Here is an 18,340-nt window from a genome sequence, read left to right on the forward strand (position 1 = left end):
TACAACTCCATAGGTACTAAATCTGACAGATCCACCTCCTCTCAATTAGGAATTACAGCTTATTAAATGTAATAAGGAATCTCCAATTTAATCTCGCATGAGGTGTAGGCCTCACAGTAGTGTTTGGAAGTTTTTCACTACCAGGACATGTAAAACTCAAAAGCACATGTCCTCTTTTTTAATTACATAGCATTCTACCCTATGGGCTACGTAGGACCCACCACAGGGGTCACCTGTATGTAATAAAAGGGAGTTTAAGGCTTGGCAAGGGGTTTTAAATGCAGAGTCGAATGGCAGTGTAGTGTGTGAGCCAGCATTGCTCCCACACAGAGGGAGCAGCTAATCATGCTTGCTCCCTCCAGGCAGGAGCAAAATGGGTTCTGTTTCAATGCCCGCATCAGTGCAGGCAGGGAAACAAAACACAAGTCTGTTCCTAGCTGGCGGGAGCATTTATTAAACTTCTCCGGCTGGGAGCAGACATAGTGTTTGCTCCCATTTGACTGGAGATAAAAATGCTTCCACCAGACTGGAGTAACCACGTTTTCCTCTTTCTCTAGTGCAGGCAGGGAAAATACTGTCCTTGGTGGGTGGGCTACCTGGGATACACTAAGTGAAACGACCTCAGCGATGGGTTCCCCGGGGCCATTAAAGGCTCAGAGAGTGAGGCATGTTCCTCCCCTTTTTAGGTCGAAGCCTAGGGTAAGACAGCACATTCGCAGTCTCGCTGAAGAGATTTAGTGATATTGGGGAGATTTCACTAGTGGGCTTTAAGCCCCGCCCCTCTTTCCCATGGGCCGGCGTCACCGTTTATGCTAAACGGTGGCCGGCCATTGGGAAAGAGGTTAGTGTGACGTACACTTTTCTCTTTGTCGGACGGCCCACTTGGACGGGCTCATCCGACTTACTTCTGTTGTAAAAGGTTTCAAATCTTTATGGCCCCATAAAGATTAGAAACCTTTTACAGCAGAAGTAAGTCGGACGAGCCTGTTCATGTGGGCCGTCCGACAAAGAGAATAGTCTCTGTCTGGCGAGGGCTTGTTAACTGCGTGTAACCAAAAGCAGAGGACACAAGTCAAAGGGAGGCCAGAGTGAAGAGTGAGGAAAGTACGTGATCCGAGGATCCACTGGTGAGGCCTGTCTCGGTCTAGCGGCTAGAAGTCTACTCACACTGGCACTGCACCTCCTTGAACCCGTGCAGGAGCATGGCGCGGTGAGAAGACTCTGCAGTGCTTGCCGGTCTGCATAAGACACTGCTCTGTGCTATGACGTATCTACTGTGTTCCTTCTGTAGCCACCTTCGGGAATTCCACCCAAAATCCCAGAAGCTGGTCAATGTGGGGTGACATGGCGGGGCCACTCCTGAAATCCACATCTCTGGCTGACATGGCGTACCAAGTGTCTCCCTATATCTTTACAGTCACCTATCAGCAGGTTGCAGCCTGGTGAGCCTTAAATATGAGCTAATGGAGCTGTGGCGTGCTTACAATTGCAGGGGAGTAGCAGCCTGTCATGCCATGCTTTTCCCTCATACCTGGGTCCCACAATGTAAGCTGCTCTAACAAACTGGCTGTTCCCAGGGCGTCTGCAACTCAGCAGGAGAGTAGATCAAAACTCCCCGTCCCAATGCTTCCGGAGCACGGCCCTGCACCCCTCCCTGCATCTACATCATTATAACCCCGGAATACAGGCCATTGAAGGGTTGTGGGAAATTAAATGCGGGTGCTTGGTCCGTTACTCACCCACTTGAATGCAAAACACATTTATTTAATCAGCTGGGATATAGAGTCCCTCCACCCCCACATAAACATCTTGGTATATGCCCGCCTGGAGGTAGGGTCCAGTTGAGGGCAGACGCTGTAAGTGTTCATTTGTGTTCCATGACCCATAGTACTGCAAATGTACAGAAAGACAGATTGCCAAGGATAAACTGGTGTCCAGATACCGGAAGTCCGCCGTTACTGTTTGACTAACTGCCTTGAGTAATTACTTTTGAAGCTAAGTAGAGTGATGTCTCTGGCACATCTCGGGAGGTTATTTATGTCCTGCCTCTGAGGTGTTGAGCCAAGGTGCTTTAGTGAAAACAGAGATCTAATTCTCGTATAACCCCAGTGCAAAAGCAATTCAGTGGCAAATGTGTGTCTGGTGATTACAAAGACTAGTGTACTGAAAGTGTGTGTGAAGAGAATCCATGAATATTGGTGCTTGAAAAGATAAAGCATTGTTTGTTTGTCTTTTCCTGATACTTTGAGAACTTGAAATAAGTCACGTTTTATAAGCAAACTTAAGAAGATAAGACCCAGGTACTTAGAGCTGCACCAAAGCATACTCTTTTCAGACATCCATATAAGGCGCAAGCTTCTGCAGTGCCGGACTGGGATTCAACCCGAGAACCGCTTTGACGTTGGAGGACTAGGAGCAGGGACCGAAGAGGGCATTAGCCTAACAAAAGAATCTCTGTTCCTGAAAAATTATATTTACGATATTTTGGACATTGAAACTATTTGGAAACCAAAATAATTTATGCCAGAAAAGTAAAATTAGCCTTGAGAAAGCCCCTGCAAATCGCCAAGAGGGGGCGAAACACGTGTCGGCTGTCCATGTTCTATGAAAAATAATAAAGACACCTTTCTGCAATGAAAAATAGCTCTGTCCTTTGTACCACAATCTAAAAGAACGAATATTAATCTTGGAAAAACTCTCAAGATTTTCTATGGAGTACACACTCACCTTTCCTTAAACCTGCTTTTCTACATGAAGCCCAAGAGGTCCAGAGCTTCGAGTGTGTCTCCATTCATCCACAAACACAGCTTATTTAAGCGTTGTTAAAGCCTTGGAATTCTTGGACCTTTGCTACCTTATCCATAACCGGACTGATGACGTGTAGAGATGCTGCACAACCCATCTCCTTGTGGCAGCTGAGGAGCCGAGTGATGGAGAGAGGGTGGCATATCTTTGATTAGCAGAGTGCCGCAGACTGCTATTTTGCTGCTTCTGTCATTGCATTCAGCGATACAACGGCTAACATTACTCCCACAAGAAGCTAGGACTATTGGATGTGTCAATGGTTGTTAGTTGCATAAAATACATAAGCAACACTGTAATCCAACTTGTCCAGGGTGACTCACATATCACTGAATCGGCCTCAAGTCTACAGGACCTTTAGATACGTGGTCTGCCTGGAATCATCCAGTCTTTCCTGTTGACCAGCCGCCTCTGGTCACACAATGGAGGGACCAGGCGCAGTGAGTAAGTATTGCTTAGTGCATCTATGCGGGAAGCCTCAACACACATCCCACTAACATGTACCTTCATTGGCTACTTTTCTATAGTGCAAATCTAGCTACAAGGTAATGTAGTGCTGCACAGGAGCAGAGGTTAATTTGTATTAACACAAAAGACAAGTGCAGGTGGCCAACATTTTTCTTAGGGGGCACGCTGCCCAGTTCCACCCCTGGCATGCGATGTTAATTGATAAGCCCTTGAGTATATAGTAACTAAAGCTGTACTTTGATTATGGGTGACTGCATTGCACTTAATACATTCAGTCACCTAAAACAATCAGCCACATTGCCATGTGGTTCAGAATATATGAAGTTTCTATTGAATGCTGAATGTTGAGTGCCGTGTAGCCCTAGCACCATTTGGTGTCCACCATATCAGCTTCTTCTGAATATTTGGGGCACGTGTTGATATTTGTGTTCAGACCCTGGACGGATAGAGTCAGCCTGTGATCCCATTCAACCCTCCGCCTCTCTCAGGTGGGACCAGACTCCAGGCACATTTAAGAATCTCTTCCTGAACTGTCGCATGCGAGGGGGCTGCATTCTGCTTTCATTCCAGGTACATGGATGCATACCTCCCCCTCCCCCACCACCACAGAAAATGCTGTGGGGTATTGTAGGGGGCGAGGGCAATTGGGGGTCCTTATTTGGTTTCAGTCATGGAATTCAGCACATCGCCTGTTTGTATTTCGAAACAGGCAGGCAGGACTCCAGTAAGCGTCTGTTGGGACGCGCAATAAATTGAACAACTCGCCCGCTCTATACGTCCTTTCTTTTTAGGTTTCGCCTAAGTGACAGCTGCGCAGTGCGCAGCTTTTCGCGCAGGCGAAAACCTAATGAGAATACTATGTGGCTTGGGAATCTGCCCTCTGTTCCATTGGCTAGCTTATTTGGTTTCAGTCATGGAATTCAGCACATCGCCTGTTTGTATTTCGAAACAGGCAGGCAGGACTCCAGTAAGCGTCTGTTGGGACGCGCAATAAATTAAACAACTCGCCCGCTCTATACGTCCTTTCTTTTTAGGTTTCGCCTAAGTGACAGCTGCGCAGTGCGCAGCTTTTCGCGCAGGCGAAAACCTAATGAGAATACTATGTGGCTTGGGAATCCGCCCTCTGTTCCATTGGCTAGCTCCATAAATGGAGGCTAGCCATTGGAACAGAGATCTGTCCGTCATGGCCGGACCAGATTCGTGGGCGTTCCCGCGATTTCTTCCCTCTCCACCCTTTTCTGATCGTCATCGCGGCGGTGGGTGTGTGCTATTTTTTTTTTTCGTGTCGGCCTGTTTTTTTTTTTTTTAGAAGTGTCTGTTGCTGGAGTTGGCTGCAAGATTTAAGTTCCCACGAAGCGGGTGCAACGCCAAGGTTGCCGCAGTCTAGGAGGACGGTCGGGCGCAGCGCTGCGCGGAAGCCTCAGCTCGGGGCTATAATAAGCCACCATTTCCCGACGTGCCGATCGTACAGAACAAAGGGGGCGCGGAGAGGAGGGCTGAGGGGAGGGAGGAGGGCCGAGGCGAGGGCGGGAGCGACCACTCTGCCGAGAGAGGGAGGCAGTCGTGAGCCCGCAGAGGCTCGCCTCAGCCACCTCTTATCCCATCGCACGGCTCGGGACATGCCTAATCGATTGTCTCGCATTCAAGACGCAGTCCGCGCCGCCGAAACAAAGTGGCGATTACACATTCAAATGGCGGGCGCCTCCTCACGCGGGGTGCGGGGAGCCGGCGCGCGGGAGGGGCTTTTTTATGTCCCAAAACAAGGCAGGTTGTCTAACCTTGCAATCCAGATACAGCAGGAGCGATGTTGTTGCTATATTATTCCCTCCCTTGAAGAGGTACCTCCAGTGAGTATATATATATATATATATAAACACTCCCCTATGAGGACCTCACCCAGGGAAGGAGAAAAGTGGAGAAAGAAAATATAAAGGCTGGCAGCCAGAAACCATCTACAGCAATTGATGACTGGATAGGCACCCTCTATAGTTCTGTGATTTGGGTTCCTGCAGAAAAGACACAAGCGATAGATATATAAATACAAACCCCCCTTTCTCTTCTGACTATCAGTCTATTAAAGTGTATGTCTGAACTCCACTTACTTAAGAAGACTGCCACAAACATCCAAGAAAAAAGGTCGTAAGAAAAAAGGCAAAAATAAAGAAAAGTAAAAAGAAACAAAGTCTACCCATGAATTGCAGTTCTGTTGGGCTATTGAGTGTAGCCTTCACAGGTAACTAGTCATTCGAATAAACAGCCACTTAGCTTATGAAAAGGTTCCTTCTCGCTAGCAGCACAGGGTTTGGATTAATCCAATAAGAGACTCTGAAGCAATCCCTCTTGCCTCCTTGTACTCTCCTTAATATACGATCCAAGCTACTTCACAGTTCTCAAGAACAAAAGTGTACTTTGGAACCTCCGTTCCTTGTCCGAGTTCAAACAAGTAGCTACTTGTATCCAAACGATAGTCCAATGCGTAACAAACGCCAGTAGTACAGCGAGCGTCCTCGCGGTTTACTCCAGCGCGGCTCCAGCAATACAGGTCAAAGTTCACGGTACGCCGCAAACACAGGGAGCAGCACTTGCCGCCGCGGTAATCCAAAGTAAGAACCAACAGCGAAATAATCCTGAGAGAAGACACGGGAATTCCAGGGCAACACCACAGGTGACAAGCACCGAGTGCGTGGAGGAAGAGGAAATTATAGAACACGAAGAACAAACAGGAAGAGAAACAAAAGACAGACCACATAAACGGGCATTCTGGGAGACGTAGTCTTCAGTCTGATGTACCTGAATCGTGACATTTTACCTCAGCCGGCTGCGCAGGAGCTGCGGAGCAAGGGTGTCCTGGGCCCGAATACGAGCAAGTACAAGGGCTTTCTCCTCCCGGCCCAGGGATGGAATAAAAACAGCTGGTTTTAGGGTACAGTGCCATTGCACCTGCCAAATCAATGCAGTGCACGCGTGGGAGCGCAACGGAGGGAACCCGGGGTGTTTGAGTCAAGCCTGTGCAATTTAAGAAACTGAAGATACGTACATTTTGCACCAGATTACTGTTTTTGTAATAATTGGCAACCACCCTAAATTCCAGAGAGCATGCCAACCCTGGGCCCTCACATACATACCTATAAGACACTAAGCACTACATAAAAAAGTGCAGTGTCCGTGTCTACCCAAGATTCTACGCAATACTTATAGTTAAGGACGTCCACTGCCATCATATTTGTAGCGCAAACCTCACACGCCTCTCCCAGCACTTACTACACAGGCCCAGCACTTACTACGCAGGCAAAACTACAAACCACGCTCTATTAACTAGCGCTACAAAAACAAGGTGTAGCGAAGCGGTGTGCGGCCTCCGTAAGTCTATGAAGCGCTATACAAGTTCTACAGTGGGATATGTTACTGTGAGTGGTGAGACTTGGACGAACATTCTCGCTAGCACCTAGAAGCATTTCAAGTATACAGTGTTCACTGTACAAAATCAGTAACAAGTAAATTGTTTTGTTTAGTGCTGGCTTGTGACCAAGGGGTCCCATAAATGCCAATGAGCTTACTAAATTTTAGTCAATCTTAAATTGTTAACATTGTTAGCTGATGAAGGTATCCATGCCCATGTTACTTTTCCCAATTTGCCAACCGTGGGTCACAACCCGCAGCCAGCACGTTCACCGCGGGCTGCAGGCGCGAGCTGCTTGCGCTGTCTGCACAGAGTGCGCGCCGCCGCCGTGTTGAGGTTTGGGTATCTGTTGCCAACCAGTAGGGTTGAATATATTCTGCACATTAGGAGGCAACCCATACATAGCAGTAACAGCATCAGCAAGGCTTCTGGCCTGGATCATTTCCAATCATGGACTTTTTTTAACGTTCTCAACTGTGGGCCGAGGGGGGCGGGGTGGACTGCATATAAAATAGCAAGATGGATAAATTCAGTCATTCATCCATCCAGTGTCAACAAATCCCGTGCCGTTATACTGCGGGGTAAAACACGTACTTATTACCTGTTCTTTTGGATGTGTTGGCACCACCGGATTGCGATGACTGTAGTGCACGTCACTTTGATTTCTTTCCTAGTTACAAATTTACTTACTTACTTACTTACTCCTAGTTACAGTAAGTACATTTTAACATACATGCCAACACTTTCTAAGAGAAAAGTGGGAGATTAAAAAAAAAATGATCAGGCATAGAGCAAGAAAAAAAATGCGGTGCACTACCCTTCAGGAGCTGGATCCTGGCACTGCATACTCCGTGTCACATAAAATAGACCCTGAAGGAGAAGATCATCGAGGAATCGGGAGACCAGCCTTGAAATCGGTAGTTTCCCGTCGGAATCGGGAGGATTGACATGCATGTGTTAAGGAGCAAGCGCAAAACAGAGATACTCCAGTTCTTAGTCACGCAGCGGCCACAAAATATTCACAAGCTTATCACCGCTATACCTCACTTTCTATACCCCGAACACTTTGAGCTGCATTTTCCAGCAGCTCACAGAATAGACGTTTACATGCATATTTATGTATTAGGCCCTGCAGAGTATTCTTATTCGTCTAATTCGCACCAGTGCAGGGTTTTCGAAACACACCACAGGCATGGAAGTGGCACTTGAACCCTCAGCCAGCAGGTTCGCCGCGGGCCGCGGGCGCGAGCGGCCTGCGCTGTCTGCACAGAGCGCACGCCGCCGTGTTGAGGTTTGGGTATCTGTTGCCAACCAGTAGGGTTGAATATATTCTGCACATTAGGAGGCAACCCATACATAGCAGTAACAGCATCAGCAAGGCTTCTTCAGGTAAACGATTTTGTGTTTTTTCATACTTTTCTGTGTAAAGTAAAACACATCAACGTTTTATACATAATTCAAAGAAGTTAGAAAAGACCATTTGTCAAAAGCAATACCAAAAGCTCAAACTTTAACAAAGGCGAAACCATTGCATTTTAAATGCTTGTTCTGAGAATGTGCTCCTAGGCATGTAGAAACTATACTGACATCTTTACACAGGATATAAACAGTGAGTTATAGCCATGCTCCGTGGTTGAGTTACATTGCTGTTCTTGAGTAAAACACTGTCACAAGCTTGGAAATGGGCCAGGTCTCCTTGGTTTGAAATACGACAAAACAAAGCGTCCAAAACGTGATGGACTTCTGCACTACGTGTCAGTAATTGGGCAGAAATACAGAGCATAGTGTGCCTGGGGAAGTGCATGCGTGTCCCGACATCGTCAATATCAACCCGTATGTGTGTGTGCGTGTGAAAAAAAAGGGAGGGAAGGGGAAAGAGGCAAAGGGAGAGTGAGGAAATGAAGAAATGAGACAAGGAAACGAAAGAACAGAAGGAAAGGGGAAAGGGTGCAACAAAGAGAGAGAGAGAAAAGACGGCATTTAAGATGAAAGGAAGAGATAAACCAGCATTGAAAATGCAACAGGTCTCGCCTTTGGTTAAGTCAAAGCCATTTGCTTTGCTAATGGTATTGTATAGCAAAGCAAATGACTTTAACTTAATAAAAGGCGAGACCTATTGCATTTTTAATGCTTGTTTTAAGTTAAATGTACGATTCTGGGGGCTGGGATACCCAGGGCCTTTTTAAAGCTTGGGAAGGGGGGTGGGACACGTGGCTCCCCAGCCCTTCTATGCACATTTCAGCCCCGCAGGATAAAGTCCCCAGTGCCTAATTAGGCTCATGGAAGGTGGGCCGTGCACCCCCCTCATCTTTATTTAACCCTTGTGGATGGGATCCCTTGGGCCTTATGTGTTTCAAGCGGGGGAGCCACACATCCCCTCCCCTTAATTAATATCTGCACCATCCACCTTGTTTTTTATGTTAAATGCACCGGAGCCCAAACTTTTTGCTTGTTTTTAAATGTTGCTGTGGATTTGCGGATCCTCCCTGAAAATTAAAAAAAAACTCTTTGGCCCCAGGCCCCTTGAACCCCAACCTCCAGGACTTGGGGGGGTTGGGGTTGTGGGTTGTTTTTTAGGACTTGGGGCGGAGTCCCAAGTCCTACGATGGCTGCCATCACTTCCTTGTTGATGTGGTGACAGCCAATCAGATCTCAGCAGGAGATCTGTAGAATCCGCAGAGGCTCCACAACTCTAGATATACCGTTTTATTAGCATTAATTGCTCAATAACTACTGAATGGGTTTATTTGAAATAACAAAACGCACTCTCTCTGGATATGGATGTAGCTTTCTGCCAAATTGGTGTATATCTGTTCAGCGGTTTGGGTGGCTGTAGCTGTGTGTAAAATAACTATGGAAAAATGAATGGGAAAATGTGTTTCGGGACCACCCTTGTTTTTCTTGGCCCCCCCTTGACGTATCACCCAAAACTTGCCATGTGTAAACGAATCAAAAAGTAGCACTTTTCTGGTCATTTTCGTGGAGATTCGTCAAATGCTGGAAAAGTTATTAGCAAAACAAAAAATGCATTTCCTATGGAAACACGATGCTAACTATAACAACCCAGTAGCAACCACAACTGGAATATTTATTTATTTATATATTTTGCCTACTGGCGGCCTCCAGTAGGTAGTTATAGTGAGGATTTAGTTTCCATAGGAAGAGTGTTTTTTCATTTGCCAATAACTTTGGTGTTGTTTGACGAATCTTTGCAAAATGATCAAAACTAGTTTGACTCTCACTTCAGCTGCTATTGTGAAAGTTTCGGGGTGTTCCGTCAAACAGGGACCAAGAAAAAAAAGGGGGGTGGGGTCCCAAGACTTTTGTTTCCCATGTTAATTTCCATAGGAACCTTACACATGGCTACCACCTGAACTGCTGAATGGAATTAAACCAAATTTGGCAGAAAGGTAGAGTTGGTCCAGGAAAGTGCCTTTTGTGATTAAGTGTAAAACTGTTCAGTAGTTGCGTAGTAATTTAAAGTAATCTCCAGTTGTGTGTATATATAGGGTCTTGGAGGATCCATGACTCCTTCCTATCTTGTGCGGAGATCTGTTTGCTGCCAACACTCCAAATCAGGAAGTGTTGGCAGCCCATCTTGTGACTCTACATGAACCGAGTCATAGAAAAAACATAAAAGAAAGAAAAGGGGGCTGAGTAGAAACACCCTGACTTCCCGGGCCTCTTGGGGTGGCGTTGAAGGGGGCGGACCCACAGGGCCAAAAAAAGCATTTTTTTTGGGGAAAAAAAAAATGAGTGAGGGCTCATGGGCTTAGTTATGTATTGACCCCTGGGTAGGCCAGGTCCTGGTGACATTTGCATATTATAAGAAGGGTTGCTTTTCACTGACATCATCACTGACATGATGGTAACATTTGTACGCCGTTGGCGCGTTTTAACCACATTTATTTGTCGCAGAAGATTGTCCTGATACAATTTCATAGGCGATTACAATATGCTTAGCTGTTTAATCGTGGTTCCTACGTCATTCATATCTTATTTGCTCACATTGCTATGCAAATATAATTAATTTGTTAGTGGCAATCATAAAATGTACGTCCATCACGATATGTATGCCACCAATTCTAATTTTAGGCAAGTGAAAGGTCCCCCTTAGTCCATATCTTTTTTTTGCTCAGTTATGCAAACATTTCCTATTAACCATGAGGATAACACCTCAGACTGACAGGGGATGATTGCGACCAAACATATCCTTGAACATTAAAAGCAATCCAAATTTTTCTTATTTGAAAGATAACATGTGTGATGTCGAATTGATGGGTATGATTAAAGTGTCACATGCATTGTGCAAATCCCATATTGATCCAATTAACTGACCATAGGCACATTAAAAACATGCGTCCTTGAGCAGGCCCTCCTCGGAGTTCTCCGATCTCATCTGCAGCAGGTTTATGCGGCGGACGCGGACATCTCCGAGACCGCTTATTCCCCTTCTTTACAAGGGCAGCCTATCCTGTCCCTTTCGGACTTGGACCGCGAGGAGTTGGACGCAAGCCTGACGTTGACTGAGGTGCAGGGAGCGCTAGCCCACTTGCCGCGGGCCAAGTCGCCGGGGGGAGATGGGTTCCCCCCGGAGTTTTACTATGAGTTCCGGGATACTCTGGCTCCACTCCTGTTGCAGGTTTATCTTGCGGCTTTTGAGAGTGGTGCGCTTCCTCAGAGTATGACGCAGGGGGAGATCTGTATGATCTTGAAGCCAGGGGGGGACAAGTTGGACCCCTCTTCCTATCGGCCGATTACCATGATAAATACAGATGCCAAAATATTAACTAAGTTGCTGGCCACCCGACTTGCACCCCACATGGAGCACCTAGTGCACCCGGACCAATGCTGGTTTATACCGGGACGGAATACAGCCATGAACCTGAGAAGGTTGACCCACATCCAGCATGAGGTACATGACAGAGACAAGCAGACGGTATTGGTTTCCATAGATTTGGCCAAGGCGTTTGACACGGTCAACTGGGGCTACTTGCAAGCGGTGCTTCGAGCAATGGGCTTTAGGCCCAACTTCACTCGTTGGGTTGAGATCTTATACTCCTCCCTGCGTGCTCGGGTGCGTCTGGGCGGTGCACGGAAGGAAGAATGGTGCCTGGGTCGCGGCACGAGACAGTGGTGCCCACTGTCACCTCTGCTCTTCGCCCTGGCCGTAGAGCCGTTCGCTGTTAGGGTCTGCACTGAGTTACAGCAGTGGGGGGTCCAGGTGGGGGACACGTATAATGTTCTGTCATTATATGTGGATGATGCGTTGTTTTATTTGAAGACCCCTCGGGAGGCGCTTCCGAGGTTGTTGCACCTCCTGGATCGGTTTGGCGAGGGCCTCCGGGTCAATCGTGGTAAATCCCTAATATTTCCACTCTCCAGCTTTGATGGGGTGCCACTCGAGAGCTTGCCGGACCTTGGGTTGAAATGGGAACAGACTAGTTTCCGATACCTGGGTATCCATGTGGCCTCCACGGAGGAGCAGTCCATAGCACGCAATGCGGATAGGGTGCTTACATCTCTTCGCCAGTCAGTAACCTTCTGGAACACTTTACCGCTGTCGCTAATGGGGCGGTTGCCCATCTCCAAAATGGTGATGCTGCCCAGGTTCCTGTATGTCCTTCAAAATTCAATGTGCCCCATCCCACTAGAATTTTCAGAACCCTCAATGCGCTGCTCACTTCTCTGCTTTGGGCGGGTCGACGCAGTAAGGTGGCCCTTAGTACGGTTGTGCCCTCCTTTGAGGAGGGAGGTCTGGATGCCCCCCGCTTCAACCTCTATTATGCAGCACAACTCCTTCCCGCGGCCAGGTGGTTCGCCGACACGGAGGTATGGGAGACGAGATTGTTGGCAGGGCGGGCGACAATGCAGGAGCTCCAGCGGGCTCTGATGCGTGGGTTCGGCGCTGATGCCGAGCTACCTTACGTAGTGCGGCAAACTGCTGCAGTGTGGCACAGTTTCATTGGTAGGGTCCTACGCTCTGCGCCCTTCCACAGGGAGCTACCGCTTTGGATATTGGCTCTGTTTGTTGTCATGGAGCGTAATATGTCTTTTTGGAAATGGAAAGAGGGGGTTGTGAAGCTCTGGCGGACTTAAACCCCTCGGAGTCCTTTTTGACGTTTGAGCAGGCTATGGAGTCATTTGACCTCCGGTAGCGGGCAATACCTGCAGTATCAGGGGTTGCGCTCCATTGTGCGCGCGGTATGGCCACAGTGCCTTGAGGTGCCCCCGATGACCCAAACCGTACACATTTTATTGACCTGTGACAGAGGACGGCGGTTAATTGCTTTACTGTATGCAGCTATGAAATGGGATTCAGCCCACCCGGTGCTGCCCTGTTGGGCTGCCTGGGAGGCGGATCTGGGAGAGACCCTAGACCAGGGCCAGCGCAGGCGCATTGGGTCCTTGACTCGCCGGGTGTCCTGCAACGCTCGCTTTAAGCTAATCCACTTTAACTTCCTACACCGCACCTACCTTACACCGAAGTCATTGAGTCGCTATTCGAATGATGGGAGGGATAACTGCCCCAGATGTGGCGTCAAGGGGACGGGCTTTCTTCATCTGGCCTGGGAGTGTCCTTTGGTGGGGAGTTTTTGGACAGGGGTTGTTGATTGCATCAAGGCTACCACTGGCCTCAGACGTGAGCTATCCCCCTCCCATTGTATGCTAGGGTTAGTGCCCAAGCCCAAGAAAAGGAAACTTCCATATAAACTGCTCCAACTCATGCTAGTGCTTGCCAGGTGCAGGGTTGCTATCACCTGGATGGTAAGGCCCCTATGGTCACTACTTGGCTCAAGGACGTGCGGGAGTGGAAGCTTGCAGAGGAAACCCACATGCAAATATCTAGGAAGGATCATAAATTAGAGGAGGATCTGTTGCTGTGGTGCACAATGTGTATGGGGGGTTTGCCACGAAGGGGCTCGCGGCTCCCAGTGATTCAGAGGGGTCTAGTGGTGACCTGTTTTCAGCACCTGATTCGGGGTTGGAGGGAGAGGATGGTGAGTCCCACTATGGGGATGCCTGAGGAGTACAGAGCAGGCTGCCGGGCCCGATGTTCCTCACTCAGCCCCACCCTCTTCAACGTATACATGAGCCCCCTCGCGGCCATCGCCCGCCAACACAACCTCAACATCATCTCTTACGCGGATGACACTCAACTAATCCTTTCTCTCACCAATGACCCCAGCACCGCCAAAACTAACCTACACGAAGGAATGAAAGAAGTTGCCGAATGGATGAAACACAGCCGCCTGAAACTGAACTCAGATAAAACAGAAGTCCTCATCTTAGGTACATCCCCCTCTGCATGGGACGACTCTTGGTGGCCGGAAGCCCTTGGAAAAGCACCCATCCCGACAGACCACGCACGGAACCTAGGCGTCATCCTGGATTCTTCACTCTCAATGAACAGACAAGTCAGCGCCGTATCCTCATCCTGCTTCAACATTCTTCGCATGCTCAAAAAAACATTTCGCTGGATCCCCACCGAAACCAGGAAAACTGTCACCCATGCTCTGGTCACGAGCCGACTGGACTACGGAAACACCCTCTACGCAGGTACCACCGCTAAACTCCAGAAGAAACTCCAACGAATCCAAAACGCCTCAGCCAGGATCATATTAGACATCCCACGCAACGAACACATCTCTGGTCACCTGAAAGACCTCCACTGGCTACCCGTCAATAAGAGAATCACTTTCCGACTGCTAACCCACGCACACAAATCACTCTACGACATCGGACCAGAATGCCTCAACTCACGACTGTCCTTCTACACCCCCTCCCGCCAACTACGTTCTTCCAGCCAAGCCCTCGCCACTGTACCTCGCATCAACAAGACCACCATGGGAGGCAGATCCTTCTCATACCTGGCTGCTAGAACATGGAACTCACTCCCCACTTACCTTCGCCTTACCCAGAACCACCTAGCATTCAGAAAGCAACTTAAAACATGGATATTTGATAAGTAATCCTCCTCCCCTTCCTAAGCGCCTTGAGACCCTCTGGGTATGTAGTGCGCTATATAAATTCTTTGACTTGACTTGACTTGAATGTATGATTTAAGGTGCTTTTATACCTCATGGTCTTATTGTATTCAGCTGTTGTCTGCTCTGGTATAGTGCCATAATGAGACAGGCAGCTGTTATTGATGATGCCGAGGGGGGAGGGGGGGAGTATTTGGTTGTGTGTAAATGCATAATTAAAAATAAAGTTTAAAAAAAACATGCGTCCTTTGAAGGAAAACCACAAATTACAACGACCATGATAATCCAAGCTGTAAACATATTGCGAAAGTGAGATGTAAATGTGCAAAATAACAAAATTTGTATCAACAGTATCCAAACTGGCAATGAAAGCTAATTCAATGTTATTGTGGGTGATACGTGCTATATACAATAACACTTTTTAATAATAAAAAAAAGAGAATCCTCCAATGGGGTATGTATTAAAGCACATTGTCTACACTAGAATACCTCCTTGAACAAAGAAACGCTCTAATGTATGTGTCTTAATACTGCCCCATTGATAATTACTCGATGATTAAAGTGTCACGTTCTCTGTGCAAACATATCAACAGTGCTGGCAAATGTAAATATGATCCCAATCATTAAATAAATGTTATAATGGTTAAAAGCTGGCATACTTTGTATCACAACCTATGGTAGATCTCCATATCCAGTTGACCTAACTGGTATCGCAAAAAGTGAGACGTACATGTGCAAAATAACACAATTTGTATCGACCGTATCCAAACTGGCAATGAAAGCTAATTCAATGTTATTAAGGGTGATACGTGCTATATACAATAAAACTGAACCTATGACATTTTAATATGTTCATAACTTGCCAGGATGTGGCAGTTTCTATTAATAATTTTCATAATACTCGAATGGACCCGCCCAAATTCCCAAAACAATCTTTTTTTTTTTTTTGTGTTTATTGGAATAAATTGTTTGTTGTTGGTACAACACCTCCTCTCTTGTTCTTTAAACACCTCCTCTCTTGTTCTTTTACCTACTCTTTTTTTCATAACCCTTAAAAATTAAGATGACATCCTCTTTGAGTAAACTTCCTATCATTTTAGTAATCTCTTTCTCATACGCCTCCTTAGTTGAGCAGATTCTCAATGCTTTCACCATTTGACTGTAGGGAATACTCTACTTCAACACAGCTGGATGGCCACTGTTAGCGTGAAGGATTGAATTTGTGGTTGTTGCTTTTCTGTGTAGTCTAGTTTTCAGCTCTCCATTATTGATTTCCAATTCTATGTTTAAAAAAATCACAATGTACTTGACTTTGTGTGCTGGTAAATTGTATATTTATTTTGTTGGTGTTCAGTTTAGTAATGAAAATATTAAATTGTGATATTTCTCCTTTACAGAGAATAAATAAATTGTCTATAAATCTGATCCATAAAACAACATTTACACATACTCATCATTCTCTTCGGCCCAGGCCACCGGCTTCTCCCACCACCCCATGAACAAGTTCTTGTGTGGGGGGAGGGTGGTGCGGGGCGAAGGACGTGCCCATGGCCGTCCCTTGTTGTTGACGGTAATTCTTATTGTTAAAAATAAACATATTAGTCAAACAGAACCTCCACATGTCAATTACCATCCAAGTGTGTGCAAAGAATTCAATTGGTCGATCTCTTAAAGGGAACTCGCAAGCTCTGAATCCATCATCATGATATATCAAGGTTTGTAAAGTGAGATCCATGTATCTGGAGCAATTTTGCAATGGAGAATCCACAGAGCTAACAATTGGTCTACCAGGAGGTGTTTTTTAAATCTTTATGGACCTTAGGGAGAAAATATATGGTTGCGCTCTTAGCATTTTCAGTCTTTAGATAATGGTACTCATCCCAATCCAGCAAACCATTTTGAAACCAGATTACAGTGAAAGTTCCTTTCAATATCCTTCATAGGATTCTAGGGAAGATGTTTATAGTGAGAAGTATTTGTATTAGTTACCGTTTAGCTTCCATTAGGTCAATTTCATAGTCTATCAGGACAATGTCCCCCCTTTACCAGAAAGCTTAATATTTGCCTCAATGAACACATCGTATATCATGCTGTCAGCCATATTGTATTCTTGTGACTAATTTTTTTTGTTTCTGATTGATTGGCAGATTGTTTTTTTGTGTGGTGTTGGAAAGCCTGAATTATGGTGTATGTTTCTAACCATAACTGACAGGATACAGTGGCTTTGAGTGTTTGAGCCAGAAGCATAAGTGAGTTTTGAATGTGGCCGTTTTCCTGTCAATATCATGTTTTATTTTTTGGCAAAATGTAATTATTTTTCAATGCCCACTGCACATTACCTATGACCGAGCACAGCGGGGCTTGGTCTTAGGGCTTAGCATGCAGCAAGGCCCTCTGCCTAACCCACCATGGTTTGCAAACGCACCACTACAGGGATTGGCCATACTACCTGACCTGGGCGCCACCCACTGTGCGCTGCCAACACCTCCTTGACATGGCCTTGGGGTGTGTGCAATGGGGGTTGGCCACAGGGCCTGGCCTTTGTACAACCTTGTGGCAAAACCCCACAGAGGCTGGCAACCTCTACTGCATGTTTTTTTATTTTTAAGAAAAAGTCACATTTTTATGAAAAGTGCAATTTTCTGCATAATACTGTGTCTTCTTTGCTGCTCAAAACTGTAATTTTAGCATCTTGATCTCTTTGTTCGGTTGAGGTGGTTGGTCGATTTTTTTTCACACCTTGAATTGGTAACATCTCTTAGTGCCCTTTATGGTAGTGGAAATGTTTTTTCCAGTGCATAAATGTTAGCTTCGTTGTTTAATTTATCACGATTTTCAATATGCTGCTGAAAGCCCCCAAAGTAGCCAATCCGATATGAGAAAAAATTCAATTATGATTGGAATTTGCAACTTTATGAATCAAGATTTAAATGGTAGAGTTAAGTGTTCACCGGTTCAAGCCATCTAATAACTTTTACAGATTTATTTCTCAAAAACTACTGAACGTATTTACACGGACCAATGAAAACAAGATTGCCTAGTAAAGTTTGGTGTAAATCCACTCAGCACTTTTTGCCTAGGCTAGAGCAAACATTTCTATTGGAGCTATAATGGAAAATCAAACCTTCTTTCACCACTCGCTCTTTTTATGTCCATGGGCTACACCAAGCAATGGCCAGTTTTGGTGCTAATCCGTGAACGGGGTCAAACGTTATAGGCGAATCTAGAAATACCTTTTCAGTGGAAAATGCGACTAAAATATAACAATACGGTGACTACTACTGTGCAATGTAAAAATAATTGTATCTCATCAGAATTTCCACAGCATGCTTTTGCTTAAGAGAGGTATAATTTGAACCAAAGGCAAACATGAGGAATAGTACTTGCACCGGCTCACAAGACCAAAATAGGAAAACTGGCCATTGACCCCTCCCACTGAGAATCCAGTGATGCAGGATGATATAAAAAAAGACACGCAAGAACTCTGAAAACAAAATCCTTGTGCCACAGACACAGGCAACACAAAAAGATGATGGACAGAATATTAAACATTGTCAAACATTCGCCCCCAGTCACGGTTCTGGGGTTAATCCATCGTTAGTTTGCTCACCTCGCCATTCCAGTTTGGATCCAGCCATATGCAAATCAGCCTTGACCCTGTACTCCATGGGGACAGTCCAGC

General features: G+C 46.2%; 1 protein-coding gene across 2 annotated transcripts in view; it reads left to right on the forward strand.

Annotated features, from left to right (window-relative positions):
- The window catches only part of PMM2 (phosphomannomutase 2), a 134,780-nt gene that overhangs the window by 21,130 nt on the left and 95,310 nt on the right, over positions 1–18,340 (forward strand). The gene's annotated exons all lie outside the window — the stretch shown is intronic.

The sequence above is a fragment of the Lissotriton vulgaris genome, chromosome 10, assembly GCF_964263255.1.
Source record: "Lissotriton vulgaris chromosome 10, aLisVul1.2, whole genome shotgun sequence".
Taxonomy (NCBI): domain Eukaryota; kingdom Metazoa; phylum Chordata; class Amphibia; order Caudata; family Salamandridae; genus Lissotriton; species Lissotriton vulgaris.